General features: G+C 44.0%; 13 non-coding genes across 13 annotated transcripts; all 13 read left to right on the forward strand.

The window, feature by feature from the left end:
• The first annotated feature begins 86 nt into the window (after positions 1-86).
• Positions 87-168, forward strand: trnas-aga (transfer RNA serine (anticodon AGA)). The gene has a single exon. It is a non-coding gene; the product is annotated as a tRNA-Ser (tRNA).
• Positions 169-2,043: 1,875 nt separating this feature from the next.
• On the forward strand, positions 2,044-2,125 carry trnas-aga (transfer RNA serine (anticodon AGA)). The gene has a single exon. It is a non-coding gene; the product is annotated as a tRNA-Ser (tRNA).
• A 1,906-nt stretch (positions 2,126-4,031) lies between these two features.
• trnas-aga (transfer RNA serine (anticodon AGA)) lies at positions 4,032-4,113 on the forward strand. The gene has a single exon. It is a non-coding gene; the product is annotated as a tRNA-Ser (tRNA).
• A 1,874-nt stretch (positions 4,114-5,987) lies between these two features.
• Positions 5,988-6,069, forward strand: trnas-aga (transfer RNA serine (anticodon AGA)). Its single transcript has one exon. It is a non-coding gene; the product is annotated as a tRNA-Ser (tRNA).
• Positions 6,070-7,974: 1,905 nt separating this feature from the next.
• trnas-aga (transfer RNA serine (anticodon AGA)) lies at positions 7,975-8,056 on the forward strand. The gene has a single exon. It is a non-coding gene; the product is annotated as a tRNA-Ser (tRNA).
• Positions 8,057-9,931: 1,875 nt separating this feature from the next.
• Positions 9,932-10,013, forward strand: trnas-aga (transfer RNA serine (anticodon AGA)). Its single transcript has one exon. It is a non-coding gene; the product is annotated as a tRNA-Ser (tRNA).
• Positions 10,014-11,919: 1,906 nt separating this feature from the next.
• On the forward strand, positions 11,920-12,001 carry trnas-aga (transfer RNA serine (anticodon AGA)). Its single transcript has one exon. It is a non-coding gene; the product is annotated as a tRNA-Ser (tRNA).
• Positions 12,002-13,876: 1,875 nt separating this feature from the next.
• On the forward strand, positions 13,877-13,958 carry trnas-aga (transfer RNA serine (anticodon AGA)). The gene has a single exon. It is a non-coding gene; the product is annotated as a tRNA-Ser (tRNA).
• A 1,875-nt stretch (positions 13,959-15,833) lies between these two features.
• trnas-aga (transfer RNA serine (anticodon AGA)) lies at positions 15,834-15,915 on the forward strand. The gene has a single exon. It is a non-coding gene; the product is annotated as a tRNA-Ser (tRNA).
• Positions 15,916-17,790: 1,875 nt separating this feature from the next.
• On the forward strand, positions 17,791-17,872 carry trnas-aga (transfer RNA serine (anticodon AGA)). The gene has a single exon. It is a non-coding gene; the product is annotated as a tRNA-Ser (tRNA).
• Positions 17,873-19,776: 1,904 nt separating this feature from the next.
• On the forward strand, positions 19,777-19,858 carry trnas-aga (transfer RNA serine (anticodon AGA)). Its single transcript has one exon. It is a non-coding gene; the product is annotated as a tRNA-Ser (tRNA).
• Positions 19,859-21,733: 1,875 nt separating this feature from the next.
• trnas-aga (transfer RNA serine (anticodon AGA)) lies at positions 21,734-21,815 on the forward strand. The gene has a single exon. It is a non-coding gene; the product is annotated as a tRNA-Ser (tRNA).
• A 1,904-nt stretch (positions 21,816-23,719) lies between these two features.
• On the forward strand, positions 23,720-23,801 carry trnas-aga (transfer RNA serine (anticodon AGA)). The gene has a single exon. It is a non-coding gene; the product is annotated as a tRNA-Ser (tRNA).
• The last annotated feature ends 1,091 nt before the right edge of the window (positions 23,802-24,892 follow it).

The raw sequence follows: 24,892 nt of genomic DNA on the forward strand, positions 1-24,892 counted from the left end.
GAGAATTGTATTATGTGTGTCTGCCTGCTACTACCGAATAAAAAAATGCCTTCCGCGTCAAATCACCGAACAGCATCTGCTCTCGTGTAGTCGTGGCCGAGTGGTTAAGGCGATGGACTAGAAATCCATTGGGGTCTCCCCGCGCAGGTTCGAACCCTGCCGACTACGTATGTTCTTTTTCGCATTCAGGTTCAAGTTTCACCACGTTCTTTGGAACGAATGGTGTCTGATGCGAAATGGTATCCCACACTTTGCAAAAAGACGAGTTGTTTTTCCCAACAGAGTGCGCTCTATTTGAAAAGTCGGGACACAGTTCAACATGTGTTATTATTCAGTGATTGGAAAAGTTCACAACGCTTTCTGGATAAGAATTATACAATGGAACATATGCCATTAATTAGTGAACGGAGATGTACATTCAGCTTGCTCATGAAGAGTTAGGCCATGGGCAAGCGTTATTGACGAGGGAGGGGTGAAGTAAAAGCCTGAATCATGCGAGCAACTATTCCAATTTTCGATTTTGTCCAGGGAATGGCTATGGTGAATGCAGAAAAGCTAGTGGTTCGAAACATACCTGTTGGACGTTAACCTGGTGTTGTCAGACATCGTACTGTGCTCACCACAGTCCAACACCGGCATCTCTAAATCATGGCTATCTCCAAACTAAGACAATGTGAATGATTTTTGGATAGTGTATATCGCAAATTGATTGTAGATGGTTGAATAAATACTAGAAACTAAGAGGGAACAAGCATGGAGAGAAATAAGCCTCACTCACCCGTCAGTCAGGAATGTTGGCTGTCTCCCAAGCACGAGATCCGGGTTCGCTTCCCGAGCATTGCCAATTTAACCTTGTGGCGATCAAATGAGGACTCTCAAGTCGCGAACGTCCGCGGGTGCAATTCAAATAACCATAGTTTCAAACTCCATCTACCTTCCATTGAACTCAGGTTTCTTCTTTATTGTTAACAATTACTTGCCATTGTGGGTTTGATGGCAGACCCAATTTTTTGCATTAAGAGGAGAAAGTGATTGAGGAGTATGTGGAAATGAACCAAAATGGGAACGTCTCGCCGTCCGTGGTTTGGAAGGTATGGAAGGCGGTAGTGAGGGGGGAGGTCATTTCATTCAAGACAAAGGTGGTTAGCGAGGCGCGTTAGGAATGGCAGCGTGGATCAGGGAGATGTTGGCGGGCGATGGAATATATCTGATGCACACGGAAGCGGCACATTTAGTGAGGAGGAAGGAGTTGCAGGTGAAGTTTGATCTTCTATCGAAAGGGAGGGCTGTTCAGCAATGGAGGCCCGCAAGGGATTGGCTATGAGTATGGTGAACAAGCCATTGGATGGCTGGCTGGTCATTTCCATCGGCAGGCAGCAGCGATGGAGGTGGAAGGGAGTATTTCTGCATCTGAATGTGAACTGGTTCGTGGATTTAGAAGAATGTTGATAATATTTTTGTGACATTTGGGCATTTTGGATCTCAAGCGCGGGGAGTATCGAACTTATATTTGATAATAAATGTAAAATCCTCCCTTTAGTTGATGCGGAGTGGAAACGTTAACTCCGTTTCTCTCTCCACTGATGATGCCAGACCGGCTGCGTTTCCCCTGAAGTTTCTGTTTTTGTGAGTTGAAATCTAATGGATTTGCTTTAACCCAGATGTTTCTGGACCCTGAGGATAATTCCTGCATTTTCAGAATCCAGGAGTAACTCCAGTTTGTATTGTGATTTCTGTCGGTGCATTATCGCCCTGTCAACAAATACAGAAAGAAAATGCACAGAGTCCAACAGCAAATTGCGAATTTAAATCAAATCAAATGGCATTTCCTAATTCAACAAAGCGGTGCTATCAAAACATTCTGAGAGCAACCTTAACAAAGCTATTGGCTCATCTCGGGTTTGGATTTCGTCAGGTTCTGAATGAAAGAATACTTATTATGAACACAATAATGTTCAGAATTGTATTATGTGTGTCTGCCTGCTCCTCCCGAATAAAAAAATACCTTCCGCGTCAAATCACCGAAGCAGCTTTTGCGCTCATGTAGTCGTGGCCGAGTGATTAAGGCGATGGAGTAGAAATCCATTGGGGTCTCCCCGCGCAGGTTCGAACCCTGCCGATCGCGTATTCCCTTTTTCTCATTCAGGTTCAAGTTTCACCACGTTCTTTGGAACGAATGGTGTCTGATGCGAAATGGTATCCCACACTTTGCAAAAAGACGAGTTGTTTTTCCCAACAGAGTGCGCTCTATTGGAAAAGTCGGGACACAGTTCAACATGTGTTATTATTCAGTGATTGGAAAAGTACACAGCGCTTTCTGGATAAGAATTTTACAATGGAACATATGCTATTAATGAGTGAACGGAGATGTACATTCAGCTTGCTGATGAAGACTTCGGCCATGGGCAAGCGTTATTGACCAGGGAGGGGAGAAGTAAAATGCCTGAATCATGCGAGGAACAATTCAAATTTTCAATTTTGTCCAGGGATTGGCTATGGTGAATGCAGGAAAGCCAGTGTTTCGAAACAAACCTGTTGGACTTTAACCTGGTGTTGTAAGACATCTTACTGTGCTCACCACAGTCCAACACCGGCATCTCCAAATCATGGCTATCTCAAAACTAAGACAATGTGAATGCTTTTTGGATAGTGTATATCGCAAATATATTGTAGATGGTTGAATAAATACTAGAAATTAAGAGGGAACAAGTCAAGACCAGCATGGAGAGAAATAATCCTCACTCACCCGTCAGTCAGGAATATTGGCTGTCTCCCAAGCACTGGATCCGGGTTCTGTTACCGAGCTTTGCCAATTTAACCTTAGGGCGATCAAATGAGGACTCTCAAGTCGCGAACGTTGCTTTGTGACTCGAAAGACGTCCGTGGGTGCAATTCAAATAACCATAGTTTCAAACTCCACCTACCTTCCATTGAACTCAGGCTTCTTCTTTATTGTTCACAATGACTTGCCATTGTGGGTTTGATGGCAGACCCGATTTTTTGCATTAAGATGGGGAAAGTGATTGAGGAGTATGTGGAAATGAACCAAAATGGGAACGTCTCGCCGTCCGTGGTTTGCAAGGTATGGAAGGCGGGAGTGAGGGGAGGTAATTTCATTCAAGGCAAAGGTAGGTAGCGAGGCGCGGGAGGGAGGGCAGCGTTGATCGGGGAGATGTTGGCGGGCGATGGAATATATCTGATGCACACGGAAGAGGGACATGTAGTGAGGAGGAAGGAGTTGCCGGTGAAGTTTGATCTTCTATCGAAAGGGAGGGCGGTTCAGCAATGGAGGCCCGCAAGGGATTGGCTGTGAATATGGTGAGAAAGCCATTGGATTGCTGGCGGGTCATTTCCATCGGCAGGCAGCAGCGAGGGAGGTGGGAGGGAGTATTTCTGCATCTGAATGTGAATTGGTTCGTGGATTTAGAAGAATGTTCAGAATATTTTTGTGACATTTGGGCATTTTTGATCTGAAGCGAGGGGAGTATCGAACTGATATTTGATAATAAATGTAAAATCCTCTCTTTAGTTGATGCGGAGTGGAAACGTTAACTCCGTTTCTCTCTCCACTGATGATGCCAGACCGGCGGAGTTTTCCCTGAAGTTTCTGTTTTTGTGTGTTGAACTTTAATGGATTTGCTTGAACACATATGTTTCTGGACCCTGAGGATAAGACCTGCATTTTCAGAATCCAGCACTAACTCCAGTTTGTATTTTGATTTCTGTCGGTGCATTATCGCCCTGTCAACAAATAATGAAAGAAAATGCACAGAGTCCAACAGCAAATTGCGATTTTAAATCAAATCAAATGGCGTTTCCTAATTCAACAAAGGGGTGCTATCAAAACTTTCTTATAGCAACCTTAACAAAGCTATTGGCTCATCTCGGGTTTGGATTTCGTCAGGTTCTGAATGAAAGAATATTTATTGCGAACTCAATAATGTTGAGAATTGTATTATGTGTGTCTGCCTGCTACTACCGAATAAAAAAATGCCTTCCGCGTCAAATCACCGAACAGCATCTGCTCTCGTGTAGTCGTGGCCGAGTGGTTAAGGCGATGGACTAGAAATCCATTGGGGTCTCCCCGCGCAGGTTCGAACCCTGCCGACTACGTATGTTCTTTTTCGCATTCAGGTTCAAGTTTCACCACGTTCTTTGGAACGAATGGTGTCTGATGCGAAATGGTATCCCACACTTCGCAAAAAGACGAGTTGTTTTTCGCAACAGAGTGCGCTCTATTTGAAAAGTCGGGACACAGTTCAACATGTGTTATTATTCAGTGATTGGAAAAGTTCACAACGCTTTCTGGATAAGAATTATACAATGGAACATATGCCATTAATTAGTGAACGGAGATGTACATTCAGCTTGCTGATGAAGAGTTAGGCCATGGGCAAGCGTTACTGACGAGGGAGGGGAGAAGTAAAAGCCTGAATCATGCGAGCAACTATTCCAATTTTCGATTTTGCCCAGGGAATGGCTATGGTGAATGCAGAAAAGCTAGTGGTTCGAAACATACCTGTTGGACGTTAACCTGGTGTTGTAAGACATCGTACTGTGCTCACCACAGTCCAACACCGGCATCTCTAAATCATGGCTATCTCCAAACTAAGACAATGTGAATGATTTTTGGATAGTGTATATCGCAAATTGATTGTAGATGGTTGAATAAATACTAGAAACTAAGAGGGAACAAGCATGGAGAGAAATAAGCCTCACTCACCCGTCAGTCAGGAATGTTGGCTGTCTCCCAAGCACGAGATCCGGGTTCGCTTACCGAGCATTGCCAATTTAACCTTGTGGCGATCAAATGAGGACTCTCAAGTCACGAACGTCCGCGGGTGCAATTCAAATAACCATAGTTTCAAACTCCATCTACCTTCCATTGAACTCAGGTTTCTTCTTTATTGTTAACAATTACTTGCCATTGTGGGTTTGATGGCAGGCCCAATTTTTTGCATTAAGAGGAGAAAGTGATTGAGGAGTATGTGGAAATGAACCAAATTGGGAACGTCTCGCCGTCCGTGGTTTGGAAGGTATGGAAGGCGGTAGTGAGGGGGAGGTCATTTCATTCAAGACAAAGGTGGTTAGCGAGGCGCGTTAGGAATGGCAGCGTGGATCAGGGAGATGTTGGCGGGCGATGGAATATATCTGATGCACACGGAAGCGGCACATTTAGTGAGGAGGAAGGAGTTGCAGGTGAAGTTTGATCTTCTATCGAAAGGGAGGGCTGTTCAGCAATGGAGGCCCGCAAGGGATTGGCTATGAGTATGGTAAACAAGCCATTGGATGGCTGGCTGGTCATTTCCATCGACAGGCAGCAGCGATGGAGGTGGAAGGGAGTATTTCTGCATCTGAATGTGAACTGGTTCGTGGATTTAGAAGAATGTTGATAATATTTTTGTGACATTTGGGCATTTTGGATCTGAAGCGCGGGGAGTATCGAACTTATATTTGATAATAAATGTAAAATCCTCCCTTTAGTTGATGCGGAGTGGAAACGTTAACTCCGTTTCTCTCTCCACTGATGATGCCAGACCGGCTGAGTTTCCCCTGAAGTTTCTGTTTTTGTGAGTTGAAATCTAATGGATTTGCTTTAACCCAGATGTTTCTGGACCCTGAGGATAATTCCTGCATTTTCAGAATCCAGCACTAACTCCAGTTTGTATTGTGATTTATGTCGGTGCATTATCGCCCTGTCAACAAATACAGAAAGAAAATGCACAGAGTCCAACAGCAAATTGCGAATTTAAATCAAATCAAATGGCATTTCCAAATTCAACAAAGCGGTGCTATCAAAACATTCTTATAGCAACCTTAACAAAGCTATTGGCTCATCTCGGGTTTGGATTTCGTCAGGTTCTGAATGAAAGAATACTTATTATGAACACAATAATGTTCAGAATTGTATTATGTGTGTCTGCCTGCTCCTCCCGAATAAAAAAATACCTTCCGCGTCAAATCACCGAAGCAGCTTTTGCGCTCATGTAGTCGTGGCCGAGTGGTTAAGGCGATGGAGTAGAAATCCATTGGGGTCTCCCCGCGCAGGTTCGAACCCTGCCGATTACGTACTCCCTTTTTCTCATTCAGGTTCAAGTTTCACCACGTTCTTTGTAACGAATGGTGTCTGATGCGAAATGGTATCCCACACTTTGCAAAAAGACGAGTTGTTGTTCCGAAAAGAGTGCGCTCTATTTGAAAAGTCGGGACACATTTCAACATGTGTTATTATTCAGTGATTGGAAAAGTACACAGCGCTTTCTGGATAAGAATTTTACATTGGAACTTATGCTATTAATGAGTGAACGGAGATGTACATTCAGCTTGCTGATGAAGACTTCGGCCATGGGCAAGCGTTATTGACCAGGGAGCGGAGAAGTAAAATGCCTGAATCATGCGAGGAACAATTCAAATTTTCAATTTTGTCCAGGGATTGGCTATGGTGAATGCAGAAAAGCCAGTGTTTCGAAACAAACCTGTTGGACATTAACCTGGTGTTGTAAGACATCTTACTGTGCTCACCACAGTCCAACACCGGCATCTCCAAATCATGGCTATCTCAAAACTAAGACAATGTGAATGCTTTTTGGATAGTGTATATCGCAAATATATTGTAGATGGTTGAATAAATACTAGAAATTAAGAGGGAACAAGTCAAGACCAGCATGGAGAGAAATAATCCTCACTCACCCGTCAGTCAGGAATATTGGCTGTCTCCCAAGCACTGGATCCGGGTTCTGTTACCGAGCATTGCCAATTTAACCTTAGGGCGATCAAATGAGGACTCTCAAGTCGCGAACGTTGCTTTGTGACTCGAAAGACGTCCGTGGGTGCAATTCAAATAACCATGGTTTCAAACTCCACCTACCTTCCATTGAACTCAGGCTTCTTCTTTATTGTTCACAATGACTTGCCATTGTGGGTTTGATGGCAGACCCGATTTTTTGCATTAAGATGGGGAAAGTGATTGAGGAGTATGTGGAAATGAACCAAAATGGGAACGTCTCGCCGTCCGTGGTTTGCAAGGTATGGAAGGCGGGAGTGAGGGGAGGTAATTTCATTCAAGGCAAAGGTAGGTAGCGAGGCGCGGGAGGGAGGGCAGCGTTGATCGGGGAGATGTTGGCGGGCGATGGAATATATCTGATGCACACGGAAGAGGGACATGTAGTGAGGAGGAAGGAGTTGCCGGTGAAGTTTGATCTTCTATCGAAAGGGAGGGCGGTTCAGCAATGGAGGCCCGCAAGGGATTGGCTGTGAATATGGTGAGAAAGCCATTGGATTGCTGGCGGGTCATTTCCATCGGCAGGCAGCAGCGAGGGAGGTGGGAGGGAGTATTTCTGCATCTGAATGTGAACTGGTTCGTGGATTTAGAAGAATGTTCAGAATATTTTTGTGACATTTGGGCATTTTTGATCTGAAGCGAGGGGAGTATCGAACTGATATTTGATAATAAATGTAAAATCCTCTCTTTAGTTGATGCGGAGTGGAAACGTTAACTCCGTTTCTCTCTCCACTGATGATGCCAGACCGGCTGAGTTTTCCCTGAAGTTTCTGTTTTTGTGTGTTGAACTTTAATGGATTTGCTTGAACACATATGTTTCTGGACCCTGAGGATAAGACCTGCATTTTCAGAATCCAGCACTAACTCCAGTTTGTATTTCGATTTCTGTCGGTGCATTATCGCCCGGTCAACAAATAATGAAAGAAAATGCACAGAGTCCAACAGCAAATTGCGATTTTAAATCAAATCAAATGGCATTTCCTAATTCAACAAAGCGGTGCTATCAAAACTTTCTTTAGCAACCTTAACAAAGCTATTGGCTCATCTCGGGCTTGGATTTCGTCAGGTTCTGAATGAAAGAATATTTATTGCGAACTCAATAATGTTGAGAATTGTATTATGTGTGTCTCCCTGCTACTACCGAATAAAAAAATGCCTTCCGCGTCAAATCACCGAACAGCATCTGCTCTCATGTAGTCGTGGCCGAGTGGTTAAGGCGATGGACTAGAAATCCATTGGGGTCTCCCCGCGCAGGTTCGTACCCTGCCGACTACGTATGTTCTTTTTCGCATTCAGGTTCAAGTTTCACCGCGTTCTTTGGAACGAATGGTGTCTGATGCGAAATGGTATCCCACACTTTGCAAAAAGACGAGTTGTTTTTCCCAACAGAGTGCGCTCTGTTTGAAAAGTCGGGACACAGTTCAACATGTGTTATTATTCAGTGATTGGAAAAGTTCACAACGCTTTCTGGATAAGAATTATACAATGGAACATATGCCATTAATTAGTGAACGGAGATGTACATTCAGCTTGCTGATGAAGACTTCGGCCATGGGCAAGCGTTATTGACTAGGGAGGGGAGAAGTAAAAGCCTGAATCATGCGAGCAACTATTCCAATTTTCGATTTTGTCCAGGGAATGGCTATGGTGAATGCAGAAAAGCTAGTGTTTCGAAACATACCTGTTGGACGTTAACCTGGTGTTGTCAGACATCGTACTGTGCTCACCACAGTCCAACACCGGCATCTCTAAATCATGGCTATCTCCAAACTAAGACAATGTGAATGATTTTTGGATAGTGTATATCGCAAATTGATTGTAGATGGTTGAATAAATACTAGAAACTAAGAGGGAACAAGCATGGAGAGAAATAAGCCTCACTCACCCGTCAGTCAGGAATGTTGGCTGTCTCCCAAGCACGAGATCCGGGTTCGCTTACCGAGCATTGCCAATTTAACCTTGTGGCGATCAAATGAGGACTCTCAAGTCGCGAACGTCCGCGGGTGCAATTCAATTAACCATAGTTTCAAACTCCATCTACCTTCCATTGAACTCAGGTTTCTTCTTTATTGTTAACAATTACTTGCCATTGTGGGTTTGATGGCAGACCCAATTTTTTGCATTAAGAGGAGAAAGTGATTGAGGAGTATGTGGAAATGAACCAAAATGGGAACGTCTCGCCGTCCGTGGTTTGGAAGGTATGGAAGGCGGTAGTGAGGGGGGAGGTCATTTCATTCAAGACAAAGGTGGTTAGCGAGGCGCGTTAGGAATGGCAGCGTGGATCAGGGCGATGTTGGCGGGCGATGGAATATATCTGATGCACACGGAAGCGGCACATTTAGTGAGGAGGAAGGAGTTGCAGGTGAAGTTTGATCTTCTATCGAAAGGGAGGGCTGTTCAGCAATGGAGGCCCGCAAGGGATTGGCTATGAGTATGGTGAACAAGCCATTGGATGGCTGGCTGGTCATTTCCATCGGCAGGCAGCAGCGATGGAGGTGGAAGGGAGTATTTCTGCATCTGAATGTGAACTGGTTCGTGGATTTAGAAGAATGTTGATAATATTTTTGTGACATTTGAGCATTTTGGATCTGAAGCGCGGGGAGTATCGAACTTATATTTGATAATAAATGTAAAATCCTCCCTTTAGTTGATGCGGAGTGGAAACGTTAACTCCGTTTCTCTCTCCACTGATGATGCCAGACCGGCTGAGTTTCCCCTGAAGTTTCTGTTTTAGTGAGTTGAAATCTAATGGATTTGCTTTAACACAGATGTTTCTGGACCCTGAGGATAATTCCTGCATTTTCAGAATCCAGCACTAACTCCAGTTTGTATTGTGATTTCTGTCGGTGCATTATCGCCCTGTCAACAAATACAGAAAGAAAATGCACAGAGTCCAACAGCAAATTGCGAATTTAAATCAAATCAAATGGCATTTCCTAATTCAACAAAGCGGTGCTATCAAAACATTCTTATAGCAACCTTAACAAAGCGATTGGCTCATCTCGGGTTTGGATTTCGTCAGGTTCTGAATGAAAGAATACTTATTATGTACACAATAATGTTCAGAATTGTATTATGTGTGTCTGCCTGCTCCTCCCGAATAAAAAAATACCTTCCGCGTCAAATCACCGAAGCAGCTTTTGCGCTCATGTAGTCGTGGCCGAGTGGTTAAGGCGATGCAGTAGAAATCCATTGGGGTCTCCCCGCGCAGGTTCGAACCCTGCCGATTACGTATTCCCTTGTTCTCATTCAGGTTCAAGTTTCACCACGTTCTTTGGAGCGAATGGTGTCTGATGCGAAATGGTATCCCACACTTTGCAAAAAGACGAGTTGTTTTTCCCAACAGAGTGCGCTCTATTTGAAAAGTCGGGACACAATTCAACATGTGTTATTATTCAGTGATTGGAATAGTACACAGCGCTTTCTGGATAAGAATTTTACAATGGAACATATGCTATTAATGAGTGAACGGAGATGTACATTCAGCTTGCTGATGAAGACTTCGGCCATGGGCAAGCGTTATTGACCAGGGAGGGGAGACGTAAAATGCCTGAATCATGCGAGGAACAATTCAAATTTTCAATTTTGTCCAGGGATTGGCTATGGTGAATGCAGAAAAGCCAGTGTTTCGAAACAAACCTGTTGGACATTAACCTGGTGTTGTAAGACATCTTACTGTGCTCACCACAGTCCAACACCGGCATCTCCAAATCATGGCTATCTCAAAACTAAGACAATGTGAATGCTTTTTGGATAGTGTATATCGCAAATATATTGTAGATGGTTGAATAAATACTAGAAATTAAGAGGGAACAAGTCAAGACCAGCATGGAGAGAAATAATCCTCACTCACCCGTCAGTCAGGAATATTGGCTGTCTCCCAAGCACTGGATCCGGGTTCTGTTACCGAGCATTGCCAATTTAACCTTAGGGCGATCAAATGAGGACTCTCAAGTCGCGAACGTTGCTTTGTGACTCGAAAGACGTCCGTGGGTGCAATTCAAATAACCATGGTTTCAAACTCCACCTACCTTCCATTGAACTCAGGCTTCTTCTTTATTGTTCACAATGACTTGCCATTGTGGGTTTGGTGGCAGACCCGATTTTTTGCATTAAGATGGGGAAAGTGATTGAGGAGTATGTGGAAATGAACCAAAATGGGAACGTCTCGCCGTCCGTGGTTTGCAAGGTATGGAAGGCGGGAGTGAGGGGAGGTAATTTCATTCAAGGCAAAGGTAGGTAGCGAGGCGCGGGAGGGAGGGCAGCGTTGATCGGGGAGATGTTGGCGGGCGATGGAATATATCTGATGCACACGGAAGAGGGACATGTAGTGAGGAGGAAGGAGTTGCCGGTGAAGTTTGATCTTCTATCGAAAGGGAGGGCGGTTTTGCAATGGAGGCCCGCAAGGGATTGGCTGTGAATATGGTGAGAAAGCCATTGGATTGCTGGCGGGTCATTTCCATCGGCAGGCAGCAGCGAGGGAGGTGGAAGGGAGTATTTCTGCATCTGAATGTGAACTGGTTCGTGGATTTAGAAGAATGTTCAGAATATTTTTGTGACATTTGGGCATTTTTGATCTGAAGCGAGGGGAGTATCGAACTGATATTTGATAATAAATGTAAAATCCTCTCTTTAGTTGATGCGGAGTGGAAACGTTAACTCCGTTTCTCTCTCCACTGATGATGCCAGACCGGCTGAGTTTTCCCTGAAGTTTCTGTTTTTGTGTGTTGAACTTTAATGGATTTGCTTGAACACATATGTTTCTGGACCCTGAGGATAAGACCTGCATTTTCAGAATCCAGCACTAACTCCAGTTTGTATTTTGATTTCTGTCGGTGCATTATCGCCCTGTCAACAAATAATGAAAGAAAATGCACAGAGTCCAACAGCAAATTGCGATTTTAAATCAAATCAAATGGCGTTTCCTAATTCAACAAAGGGGTGCTATCAAAACGTTCTTATAGCAACCTTAACAAAGCTATTGGCTCATCTCGGGTTTGGATTTCGTCAGGTTCTGAATGAAAGAATATTTATTGCGAACTCAATAATGTTGAGAATTGTATTATGTGTGTCTGCCTGCTACTACCGAATATAAAAATGCCTTCCGCGTCAAATCACCGAACAGCATCTGCTCTCGTGTAGTCGTGGCCGAGTGGTTAAGGCGATGGACTAGAAATCCATTGGGGTCTCCCCGCGCAGGTTCGAACCCTGCCGACTACGTATGTTCTTTTTCGCATTCAGGTTCAAGTTTCACCACGTTCTTTGGAACGAATGGTGTCTGATGCGAAATGGTATCCCACACTTTGCAAAAAGACGAGTTGTTTTTCCCAACAGAGTGCGCTCTATTTGAAAAGTCGGGACACAGTTCAACATGTGTTATTATTCAGTGATTGGAAAAGTTCACAACGCTTTCTGGATAAGAATTATACAATGGAACATATGCCATTAATTAGTGAACGGAGATGTACATTCAGCTTGCTGATGAAGAGTTAGGCCATGGGCAAGCGTTATTGACTAGGGAGGGGAGAAGTAAAAGCCTGAATCATGCGAGCAACTATTTCAATTTTCGATTTTGCCCAGGGAATGGCTATGGTGAATGCAGAAAAGCTAGTGGTTCGAAACATACCTGTTGGACGTTAACCTGGTGTTGTAAGACATCGTACTGTGCTCACCACAGTCCAACACCGGCATCTCTAAATCATGGCTATCTCCAAACTAAGACAATGTGAATGATTTTTGGATAGTGTATATCGCAAATTGATTGTAGATGGTTGAATAAATACTAGAAACTAAGAGGGAACAAGCATGGAGAGAAATAAGCCTCACTCACCCGTCAGTCAGGAATGTTGGCTGTCTCCCAAGCACGAGATCCGGGTTCGCTTACCGAGCATTGCCAATTTAACCTTGTGGCGATCAAATGAGGACTCTCAAGTCACGAACGTCCGCGGGTGCAATTCAAATAACCATAGTTTCAAACTCCATCTACCTTCCATTGAACTCAGGTTTCTTCTTTATTGTTAACAATTACTTGCCATTGTGGGTTTGATGGCAGGCCCAATTTTTTGCATTAAGAGGAGAAAGTGATTGAGGAGTATGTGGAAATGAACCAAAATTGGAACGTCTCGCCGTCCGTGGTTTGGAATGTATGGAAGGCGGTAGTGAGGGGGGAGGTCATTTCATTCAAGACAAAGGTGGTTAGCGAGGCGCGTTAGGAATGGCAGCGTGGATCAGGGAGATGTTGGCGGGCGATGGAATATATCTGATGCACACGGAAGCGGCACATTTAGTGAGGAGGAAGGAGTTGCAGGTGAGGTTTGATCTTCTATCGAAAGGGAGGGCGGTTCAGCAATGGAGGCCCGCAAGGGATTGGCTATGAGTATGGTGAACAAGCCATTGGATGGCTGGCTGGTCATTTCCATCGACAGGCAGCAGCGATGGAGGTGGAAGGGAGTATTTCTGCATCTGAATGTGAACTGGTTCGTGGATTTAGAAGAATGTTGATAATATTTTTGTGACATTTGGGCATTTTGGATCTGAAGCGCGGGGAGTATCGAACTTATATTTGATAATAAATGTAAAATCCTCCCTTTAGTTGATGCGGAGTGGAAACGTTAACTCCGTTTCTCTCTCCACTGATGATGCCAGACCGGCTGAGTTTCCCCTGAAGTTTCTGTTTTTGTGAGTTGAAATCTAATGGATTTGCTTTAACCCAGATGTTTCTGGACCCTGAGGATAATTCCTGCATTTTCAGAATCCAGCACTAACTCCAGTTTGTATTGTGATTTATGTCGGTGCATTATCGCCCTGTCAACAAATACAGAAAGAAAATGCACAGAGTCCAACAGCAAATTGCGAATTTAAATCAAATCAAATTGCATTTCCTAATTCAACAAAGCGGTGCTGTCAAAACATTCTTATAGCAACCTTAACAAAGCTATTGGCTCATCTCGGGTTTGGATTTCGTCAGGTTCTGAATGAAAGAATACTTATTATGAACACAATAATGTTCAGAATTGTATTATGTGTGTCTGCCTGCTCCTCCCGAATAAAAAAATACCTTCCGCGTCAAATCACCGAAGCAGCTTTTGCGCTCATGTAGTCGTGGCCGAGTGGTTAAGGCGATGGAGTAGAAATCCATTGGGGTCTCCCCGCGCAGGTTCGAACCCTGCCGATTACGTACTCCCTTTTTCTCATTCAGGTTCAAGTTTCACCACGTTCTTTGGAACGAATGGTGTCTGATGCGAAATGGTATCCCACACTTTGCAAAAAGACGAGTTGTTTTTCCCAACAGAGTGCGCTCTGTTTGAAAAGTCGGGACACAGTTCAACATGTGTTATTATTCAGTGATTGGAAAAGTTCACAACGCTTTCTGGATAAGAATTATACAATGGAACATATGCCATTAATTAGTGAACGGAGATGTACATTCAGCTTGCTGATGAAGACTTCGGCCATGGGCAAGCGTTATTGACTAGGGAGGGGAGAAGTAAAAGCCTGAATCATGCGAGCAACTATTCCAATTTTCGATTTTGTCCAGGGAATGGCTATGGTGAATGCAGAAAAGCTAGTGTTTCGAAACATACCTGTTGGACGTTAACCTGGTGTTGTCAGACATCGTACTGTGCTCACCACAGTCCAACACCGGCATCTCTAAATCATGGCTATCTCCAAACTAAGACAATGTGAATGATTTTTGGATAGTGTATATCGCAAATTGATTGTAGATGGTTGAATAAATACTAGAAACTAAGAGGGAACAAGCATGGAGAGAAATAAGCCTCACTCACCCGTCAGTCAGGAATGTTGGCTGTCTCCCAAGCACGAGATCCGGGTTCGCTTACCGAGCATTGCCAATTTAACCTTGTGGCGATCAAATGAGGACTCTCAAGTCGCGAACGTCCGCGGGTGCAATTCAATTAACCATAGTTTCAAACTCCATCTACCTTCCATTGAACTCAGGTTTCTTCTTTATTGTTAACAATTACTTGCCATTGTGGGTTTGATGGCAGACCCAATTTTTTGCATTAAGAGGAGAAAGTGATTGAGGAGTATGTGGAAATGAACCAAAATGGGAACGTCTCGCCGTCCGTGGTTTGGAAGGTATGGAAGGCGGTAGTGAGGGGGGAGGTCATTTCATTCAAGACAAAGGTGGTTAGCGAGGCGCGTTAGGAATGGCAGCGTGGATCAGGGCGATGTTGGCGGGCGATGGAATATATCTGATGCACACGGAAGCGGCACATTTAGTGAGGAGGAAGGAGTTGCAGGTGAAGTTTGATCTTCTATCGAAAGGGAGGGCTGTTCAGCAATGGAGGCCCGCAAGGGATTGGCTATGAGTATGGTGAACAAGCCATTGGATGGCTGGCTGGTCATTTCCATCGGCAGGCAGCAGCGATGGAGGTGGAAGGGAGTATTTCTGCATCTGAATGTGAACTGGTTCGTGGATTTAGAAGAATGTTGATAATATTTTTGTGACATTTGAGCATTTTGGATCTGAAGCGCGGGGAGTATCGAACTTATATTTGATAATAAATGTAAAATCCTCCCTTTAGTTGATGCGGAGTGGAAACGTTAACTCCGTTTCTCTCTCCACTGATGATGCCAGACCGGCTGAGTTTCCCCTGAAGTTTCTGTTTTAGTGAGTTGAAATCTAATGGATTTGCTTTAACACAGATGTTTCTGGACCCTGAGGATAATTCCTGCATTTTCAGAATCCAGCACTAACTCCAGTTTGTATTGTGATTTCTGTCGGTGCATTATCGCCCTGTCAACAAATACAGAAAGAAAATGCACAGAGTCCAACAGCAAATTGCGAATTTAAATCAAATCAAATGGCATTTCCTAATTCAACAAAGCGGTGCTATCAAAACATTCTTATAGCAACCTTAACAAAGCGATTGGCTCATCTCGGGTTTGGATTTCGTCAGGTTCTGAATGAAAGAATACTTATTATGTACACAATAATGTTCAGAATTGTATTATGTGTGTCTGCCTGCTCCTCCCGAATAAAAAAATACCTTCCGCGTCAAATCACCGAAGCAGCTTTTGCGCTCATGTAGTCGTGGCCGAGTGGTTAAGGCGATGCAGTAGAAATCCATTGGGGTCTCCCCGCGCAGGTTCGAACCCTGCCGATTACGTATTCCCTTGTTCTCATTCAGGTTCAAGTTTCACCACGTTCTTTGGAACGAATGGTGTCTGATGCGAAATGGTATCCCACACTTTGCAAAAAGACCAGTTGTTTTTCCCAACAGAGTGCGCTATATTTGAAAAGTCGGGACTCATTTCGACATGTGTTATTATTCAGTGATTGGAAAAGTTCACAACGCTTTCTGGATAAGAATTATACAATGGAACATATGCCATTAATTAGTGAACGGAGATGTACAGACAGCTTGCTGATGAAGAGTTAGGCCATGGGCAAGCGTTATTGACTGGGGAGGGGGGAAGTAAAAGCCTGAATCATGCGAGCAACAATTCCAATTTTCAATTTTGTCCAGGGATTGGCGATGGTGAATGCAGAAAAGCTAGTGTTTCGAAACAAACCTGTTGGACGTTGACCTGGTGTTGTAAGACACCGTACTGTGCTCACCACAGTCCAACACCGGCATCTCTAAATCATGGCTATCTCCAAACTAAGACAATGTGAATGCTTTTTGGATAGTGTATATCGCAAATTGATTGTAGATGGTTGAATAAATACTAGAAACTAAGAGGGAACAAGAATGGAGAGAAATAATCCTCACTCACCCGTCAGTCAGGAATGTTGGCTTTCTCCCAAGCACCAGAACCGGGCTCGCTTACCGAGCATTGCCAATTTCACCTTGTGGCGATCAAATGAGGACTCTCAAGTCGCGAACGTCCGCGGGTGCAATTTAAATAACCATAGTTTCAAACTCCATCTACCTTCCATTGAACTCAGGTTTCTTTTTTATTGTTAACAATTACTTGCCATTGTGGGTTTGATGGCAGACCCAATTTTTTGCATTAAGAGGAGAAAGTGATTGAGGAGTATGTGGAAATGAACCAAAATGGGAACGTCTCGCCGTCCGTGGTTTGGAAGGTATGGAAGGCGGTAGTGAGGGGGGAGGTCATTTCATTCAAGACAAAGGTGGTTAGCGAGGCGCGTTAGGAATGGCAGCGTGGATCAGGGAGATGTTGGCGGGCGATGGAATATATCTGATGCACACGGAAGCGGCACATTTAGTGAGGAGGAAGGAGTTGCAGGTGAAGTTTGATCTTCTATCGAAAGGGAGGGCGGTTCAGCAATGGAGGCCCGCAAGGGATTGGCTATGAGTATGGTGAACAAGCCATTGGATGGCTGGCTGGTCATTTCCATCCGCAGGCAGCAGCGATGGAGGTGGAAGGGAGTATTTCTGCATCTGAATGTGAACTGGTTCGTGGATTTAGAAGAATGTTGATAATATTTTTGTGACATTTGGGCATTTTGGATCTGAAGCGCGGGGAGTATCGAACTTATATTTGATAATAAATGTAAAATCCTCCCTTTAGTTGATGCGGAGTGGAAACGTTAACTCCGTTTCTCTCTCCACTGATGATGCCAGACCGGCTGAGTTTCCCCTGAAGTTTCTGTTTTTGTGAGTTGAAATGTAATGGATTTGCTTTAACCCAGATGTTTCTGGACCCTGAGGATAATTCATGCATTTTCAGAACCCAGCACTAACTCCAGTTTGTATTGTGATTTCTGTCGGTGCATTATCGCCCTGTCAACAAATACAGAAAGAAAATGCACAGAGTCCAACAGCAAATTGCGAAATTAAATCAAATCAAATGGCATTTCCTAATTCAACAAAGCGGTGCTATCAAAACATTCTTATAGCAACCTTAACAAAGCTATTGGCTCATCTCGGGTTTGGATTTCGTCAGGTTCTGAATGAAATAATACTTATTATGAACACAATAATGTTCAGAATTGTATTATGTGTGTCTGCCTGCTCCTCCCGAATAAAAAAATACCTTCCGCGTCAAATCACCGAAGCAGCTGATGCGCTCATGTAGTCGTGGCCGAGTGGTTAAGGCGATGGAGTAGAAATCCATTGGGGTCTCCCCGCGCAGGTTCGAACCCTGCCGATTACGTATTCCCTTTTTGTCATTCAGGTTCAAGTTTCACCACGTTCTTTGGAACGAATGGTGTCTGATGCGAAATGGTATCCCACACTTTGCAAAAAGACGAGTTGTTTTTCCCAACAGAGTGCGCTCTATTTGAAAAGTCGGGACACAGTTCAACATGTGTTATTATTCAGTGATTGGAAAAGTACTCAGCGCTTTCTGGATAAGAATTTTACAATGGAACATATGCTATTAATGAGTGAATGGAGATGTACATTCAGCTTGCTGATGAAGACTTAGGCCATGGGCAAACGTTATTGACCAGGGAGGGGAGAAGTAAAATGCCTGAATCATGCGAGCAACAATTCCAATTTTCAATTTTGTCCAGGGATTGGCTATGGTGAATGCAGAAAAGCCAGTGTTTCGAAACAAACCTGTTGGACATTAACCTGGTGTTGTAAGACATCTTACTGTGCTCACCACAGTCCAACACCGGCATCTCCAAATCATGGCTATCTCAAAACTAAGACAATGTGAATGCTTTTTGGATAGTGTATATCGCAAATATATTGTAGATGGTTGAATAAATACTAGAAACTAAGAGGGAACAAGTCAAGACCAGCATGGAGAGAAATAATCCTCACTCACCCGTCAGTCAGGAATGTTGGCTGTCTCCCAAGCACTAGATGCGGGGTCGCTTACCGAGCATTGCCAATTTAACCTTGTGGCGATCAAATGAGGACTCTCAAGTCGCGAACTTGCTTTGTGACTGTAAAGACGTCCGCGGTTGCCATTCAAATAACCATATTTTCAAACTCCATCTACCCTCCATTGAACTTAGGCTTCTTCTTTTTTGTTAACAATGACTTGCCATTGTGGGTTTGATGGCAGACACGATTTTTTGCATTAAGAGGAGAAAGTGATTGAGGAGTATGTGGAAATGAAACAAAATGGGAACGTCTCGCCGTCCGTGGTTTGGAAGGTATGGAAGGCGGGAGTGAGGGGAGGTCATTTCATTCAAGACAAAGGTAGGTAGCGAGGCGCGGGAGGGAGGGCAGCGTTGATCGGGGAGATGTTGGCGGGCGATGGAATATATCTGATTCACACGGAAGAGGGACATGTAGTGAGGAGGAAGGAGTTGCCGGTGAAGTTTGATCTTCTATCGGAAGAGAGGGCGGTTCAGCAATGGAGGCCCGCAAGGGATTGGCTATGAATATGGTGAGAAAGCCATTGGATTGCTGGCGGGTCATTTCCATCGGCAGGCAACAGCGAGGGAGGTGGGGCGGAGTATTTCTGCATCTGAATGTGAACTGGTTCGTGGATTCAGAAGAATGTTCAGAATATTTTTGTGACATTTGGGCATTTTGGATCTGAAGCGAGGGGAGTATCGAACTGATATTTGATAATAAATGTAAAATCCTCTCTTTAGTTGATGCGGAGTGGAAATGTTAACTCCGTTTCTCTCTCCACTGATGATGCCAGACCGGCTGAGTTTTCCCTGAAGTTTCTGTTTTTGTGTGTTGAAATTTAATGCATTTGCTTTAACCCAGATGTTTCTGGACCCTGAGGATAATTCCTGCATTTTCAGAATCCAGCACTAACTCCAGTTTGTATTTTGATTTCTGTCGGTGCATTATCGCCCTGTCAACAAATAATGAAAGAAAATGCACAGAGCCCAACAGCAAATTGCGAATTTAAATTAAATCAAATGACATTTCCTAATTCAACAAAGTGGTGCTATCAAAACTTTCCTATAGCAACCTTAACAAAGCTATTGGCTCATCTCGGGTTTGGATTTCGTCAGGTTCTGAATGAAAGAATATTTATTGCGAACTCAATAATGTTGAGAATTGTATTATGTGTGTCTGCCTGCTACTACCGAATAATAAAATGCCTTCCGCGTCAAATCACCGAACAGCATCTGCTCTCGTGTAGTCGTGGCCGAGTGGTTAAGGCGATGGGCTAGAAATCCACTGGGGTCTCCCCGCGCAGGTTCGAACCCTGCCGACTACGTATGTTCTTTTTCTCATTCAGGTTCAAGTTTCACCACGTTCTTTGGAACGAATGGTGTCTGATGCGAAATGGTATCCCACACTTTGCAAAAAGACGAGTTGTTTTTCCCAACAGAGTGCGCTCTATTTGAAAAGTCGGGACACAGTTCAACATGTGTTATTATTCAGTGATTGGAAAAGTTCACATCGCTTTCTGGATAAGAATTATACAATGGAACATATGCCATTAATTAGTGAACGGAGATGTACATTCAACTTGCTGATGAAGAGTTTGGCCATGGGCAAGCGTTATTGACTAGGGAGGGGAGAAGTAAAAGCCTGAATCATGCGAGCAACTATTCCAATTTTCGATTTTGTCCAGGGAATGGCTATGGTGAATGCAGAAAAGCTAGTGGTTCGAAACATACCTGTTGGACGTTAACCTGGTGTTGTCAGACATCGTACTGTGCTCACCACAGTCCAACACCGGCATCTCTAAATCATGGCTATCTCCAAACTAAGACAATGTGAATGATTTTTGGATAGTGTATATCGCAAATTGATTGTAGATGGTTGAATAAATACTAGAAACTAAGAGGGAACAAGCATGGAGAGAAATAAGCCTCACTCACCCGTCAGTCAGGAATGTTGGGTGTCTCCCAAGCACGAGATCCGGGTTCGCTTACCGAGCATTGCCAATTTAACCTTGTGGCGATCAAATGAGGACTCTCAAGTCGCGAACGTCCGCGGGTGCAATTCAAATAACCATAGTTTCAAACTCCATCTACCTTCCATTGAACTCAGGTTTCTTCTTTATTGTTAACAATTACTTGCCATTGTGGGTTTGATGGCAGACCCAATTTTTTGCATTAAGAGGAGAAAGTGATTGAGGAGTATGTGGAAATGAACCAAAATGGGAACGTCTCGCCGTCCGTGGTTTGGAAGGTATGGAAGGCGGTAGTGAGGGGGGAGGTCATTTCATTCAAGACAAAGGTGGTTAGCGAGGCGCGTTAGGAATGGCAGCGTGGATCAGGGAGATGTTGGCGGGCGATGGAATATATCTGATGCACACGGAAGCGGCACATTTAGTGAGGAGGAAGGAGTTGCAGGTGAAGTTTGATCTTCTATCGAAAGGGAGGGCTGTTCAGCAATGGAGGCCCGCAAGGGATTGGCTATGAGTATGGTGAACAAGCCATTGGATGGCTGGCTGGTCATTTCCATCGGCAGGCAGCAGCGATGGAGGTGGAAGGGAGTATTTCTGCATCTGAATGTGAACTGGTTCGTGGATTTAGAAGAATGTTGATAATATTTTTGTGACATTTGGGCATTTTGGATCTGAAGCGCGGGGAGTATCGAACTTATATTTGATAATAAATGTAAAATCCTCCCTTTAGTTGATGCGGAGTGGAAACGTTAACTCCGTTTCTCTCTCCACTGATGATGCCAGACCGGCTGAGTTTCCCCTGAAGTTTCTGTTTTTGTGAGTTGAAATCTAATGGATTTGCTTTAACCCAGATGTTTCTGGACCCTGAGGAAAATTCCTGCATTTTCAGAATCCAGCACTAACTCCAGTTTGTATTGTGATTTCTGTCGGTGCATTATCGCCCTGTCAACAAATACAGAAAGAAAATGCACAGAGTCCAACAGCAAATTGCGAATTTAAATCAAATCAAATGGCATTTCCTAATTCAACAAAGCGGTGCTATCAAAACATTCTTATAGCAACCTTAACAAAGCTATTGGCTCATCTCGGGTTTGGATTTCGTCAGGTTCTGAATGAAAGAATACTTATTATGAACACAATAATGTTCAGAATTGTATTATGTGTGTCTGCCTGCTCCTCCCGAATAAAAAAATACCTTCCGCGTCAAATCACCGAAGCAGCTTTTGCGCTCATGTAGTCGTGGCCGAGTGGTTAAGGCGATGGAGTAGAAATCCATTGGGGTCTCCCCGCGCAGGTTCGAGCCCTGCCGATGACGTATTCCCTTTTTCTCATTCAGGTTCAAGTTTCACCACGTTCTTTGGAACGAATGGTGTCTGATGCGAAATGGTATCCCACACTTTGCAAAAAGACGAGTTGTTTTTCCCAACAGAGTGCGCTCTATTTGAAAAGTCGGGACACAGTTCAACATGTGTTATTATTCAGTGATTGGAAAAGTACTCAGCGCTTTCTGGATAAGAATTTTACAATGGAACATATGCTATTAATGAGTGAATGGAGATGTACATTCAGCTTGCTGATGAAGACTTAGGCCATGGGCAAACGTTATTGACCAGGGAGGGGAGAAGTAAAATGCCTGAATCATGCGAGCAACAATTCCAATTTTCAATTTTGTCCAGGGATTGGCTATGGTGAATGCAGAAAAGCCAGTGTTTCGAAACAAACCTGTTGGACATTAACCTGGTGTTGTAAGACATCTTACTGTGCTCACCACAGTCCAACACCGGCATCTCCAAATCATGGCTATCTCAAAACTAAGACAATGTGAATGCTTTTTGGATAGTGTATATCGCAAATATATTGTAGATGGTTGAATAAATACTAGAAACTAAGAGGGAACAAGTCAAGACCAGCATGGAGAGAAATAATCCTCACTCACCCGTCAGTCAGGAATGTTGGCTGTCTCCCAAGCACTAGATGCGGGGTCGCTTACCGAGCATTGCCAATTTAACCTTGTGGCGATCAAATGAGGACTCTCAAGTCGCGAACTTGCTTTGTGACTGTAAAGACGTCCGCGGTTGCCATTCAAATAACCATATTTTCAAACTCCATCTACCCTCCATTGAACTTAGGCTTCTTCTTTTTTGTTAACAATGACTTGCCATTGTGGGTTTGATGGCAGACACGATTTTTTGCATTAAGAGGAGAAAGTGATTGAGGAGTATGTGGAAATGAAACAAAATGGGAACGTCTCGCCGTCCGTGGTTTGGAAGGTATGGAAGGCGGGAGTGAGGGGAGGTCATTTCATTCAAGACAAAGGTAGGTAGCGAGGCGCGGGAGGGAGGGCAGCGTTGATCGGGGAGATGTTGGCGGGCGATGGAATATATCTGATTCACACGGAAGAGGGACATGTAGTGAGGAGGAAGGAGTTGCCGGTGAAGTTTGATCTTCTATCGGAAGAGAGGGCGGTTCAGCAATGGAGGCCCGCAAGGGATTGGCTATGAATATGGTGAGAAAGCCATTGGATTGCTGGCGGGTCATTTCCATCGGCAGGCAACAGCGAGGGAGGTGGGGCGGAGTATTTCTGCATCTGAATGTGAACTGGTTCGTGGATTCAGAAGAATGTTCAGAATATTTTTGTGACATTTGGGCATTTTGGATCTGAAGCGAGGGGAGTATCGAACTGATATTTGATAATAAATGTAAAATCCTCTCTTTAGTTGATGCGGAGTGGAAATGTTAACTCCGTTTCTCTCTCCACTGATGATGCCAGACCGGCTGAGTTTTCCCTGAAGTTTCTGTTTTTGTGTGTTGAAATTTAATGCATTTGCTTTAACCCAGATGTTTCTGGACCCTGAGGATAATTCCTGCATTTTCAGAATCCAGCACTAACTCCAGTTTGTATTTTGATTTCTGTCGGTGCATTATCGCCCTGTCAACAAATAATGAAAGAAAATGCACAGAGCCCAACAGCAAATTGCGAATTTAAATTAAATCAAATGACATTTCCTAATTCAACAAAGTGGTGCTATCAAAACTTTCCTATAGCAACCTTAACAAAGCTATTGGCTCATCTCGGGTTTGGATTTCGTCAGGTTCTGAATGAAAGAATATTTATTGCGAACTCAATAATGTTGAGAATTGTATTATGTGTGTCTGCCTGCTACTACCGAATAATAAAATGCCTTCCGCGTCAAATCACCGAACAGCATCTGCTCTCGTGTAGTCGTGGCCGAGTGGTTAAGGCGATGGGCTAGAAATCCACTGGGGTCTCCCCGCGCAGGTTCGAACCCTGCCGACTACGTATGTTCTTTTTCTCATTCAGGTTCAAGTTTCACCACGTTCTTTGGAACGAATGGTGTCTGATGCGAAATGGTATCCCACACTTTGCAAAAAGACGAGTTGTTTTTCCCAACAGAGTGCGCTCTATTTGAAAAGTCGGGACACAGTTCAACATGTGTTATTATTCAGTGATTGGAAAAGTTCACAACGCTTTCTGGATAAGAATTATACAATGGAACATATGCCATTAATTAGTGAACGGAGATGTACATTCAACTTGCTGATGAAGAGTTTGGCCATGGGCAAGCGTTATTGACTAGGGAGGGGAGAAGTAAAAGCCTGAATCATGCGAGCAACTATTCCAATTTTCGATTTTGTCCAGGGAATGGCTATGGTGAATGCAGAAAAGCTAGTGGTTCGAAACATACCTGTTGGACGTTAACCTGGTGTTGTCAGACATCGTACTGTGCTCACCACAGTCCAACACCGGCATCTCTAAATCATGGCTATCTCCAAACTAAGACAATGTGAATGATTTTTGGATAGTGTATATCGCAAATTGATTGTAGATGGTTGAATAAATACTAGAAACTAAGAGGGAACAAGCATGGAGAGAAATAAGCCTCACTCACCCGTCAGTCAGGAATGTTGGGTGTCTCCCAAGCACGAGATCCGGGTTCGCTTACCGAGCATTGCCAATTTAACCTTGTGGCGATCAAATGAGGACTCTCAAGTCGCGAACGTCCGCGGGTGCAATTCAAATAACCATAGTTTCAAACTCCATCTACCTTCCATTGAACTCAGGTTTCTTCTTTATTGTTAACAATTACTTGCCATTGTGGGTTTGATGGCAGACCCAATTTTTTGCATTAAGAGGAGAAAGTGATTGAGGAGTATGTGGAAATGAACCAAAATGGGAACGTCTCGCCGTCCGTGGTTTGGAAGGTATGGAAGGCGGTAGTGAGGGGGGAGGTCATTTCATTCAAGACAAAGGTGGTTAGCGAGGCGCGTTAGGAATGGCAGCGTGGATCAGGGAGATGTTGGCGGGCGATGGAATATATCTGATGCACACGGAAGCGGCACATTTAGTGAGGAGGAAGGAGTTGCAGGTGA

This window comes from Scyliorhinus torazame, chromosome 4, assembly GCF_047496885.1.
Source record: "Scyliorhinus torazame isolate Kashiwa2021f chromosome 4, sScyTor2.1, whole genome shotgun sequence".
NCBI lineage: Eukaryota > Metazoa > Chordata > Chondrichthyes > Carcharhiniformes > Scyliorhinidae > Scyliorhinus > Scyliorhinus torazame.